Below are 713 nucleotides of genomic sequence, written 5' to 3' on the forward strand. Positions count from 1 at the left end.
TATTTTTTGTGGTGAAAGCCTTAGACACCTGAAGCTTATTGTTATTACGTATATATGTTTAGAAATATTTATTTTTGAACTTGGATAGATTTATTACATTTTGTGGTTAGAGAAAAAGAGAATCTTGTTTCCTTACAATGTTGTTGTTTATAGATCGTCTAAGGTTTTACTGAACAGAATTTTATTGAACTTTTGACCTTTTACAGCAAAAAGAAGGAAATGGGGTTTTAGAGAAATCAATGAGTGTATGTGCATGGTTGCACAGATATATAAGAATCAGTATTATCAATTGATGATAGGTGGTTTGCATGATGTGTGTTTTTCCTTGACAATGCATGATGTGTTGAATACAATAAAAGGATTGCAACCATATAGATGTAAGTATTGTGAAAATTGCACAAGTATAGCCTGCTGTTTCCCCTCTACTAGTTTGTGGAATTGTGATTCTTTAGAGATTATTCCTTTTGTCTCTGGTTCAGTAGTTTTAGTAAGTATATTGAATAAAATACATGATGTTTTTGTGTCTGTTTTATAAATTGTTGCATTATAACATTAGGGTGATATTATTAATTGGTGACTACACATTTTATTTTCCTCTTTGATATGATGTTTTATCTTAATGAAGTTATATATAGCTTGGCTTATGATCTGACTATTCAAAGTAGGAAATTATGGAAACAATGGAAACTGAGGCATTGAAATCTCCCTTCCTC

The 713-nt window shown here is 30.4% G+C and overlaps 1 protein-coding gene across 1 annotated transcript in view; it reads left to right on the forward strand.

The window, feature by feature from the left end:
• LOC119582348 (formin-2-like) overlaps positions 1-713 on the forward strand; it is a gene marked incomplete in the record, with an annotated part of 21,001 nt that overhangs the window by 3,963 nt on the left and 16,325 nt on the right.

The sequence above is a fragment of the Penaeus monodon genome, chromosome 15 (assembly GCF_015228065.2).
Source record: "Penaeus monodon isolate SGIC_2016 chromosome 15, NSTDA_Pmon_1, whole genome shotgun sequence".
Classification (NCBI taxonomy): Eukaryota; Metazoa; Arthropoda; class Malacostraca; order Decapoda; family Penaeidae; genus Penaeus; species Penaeus monodon.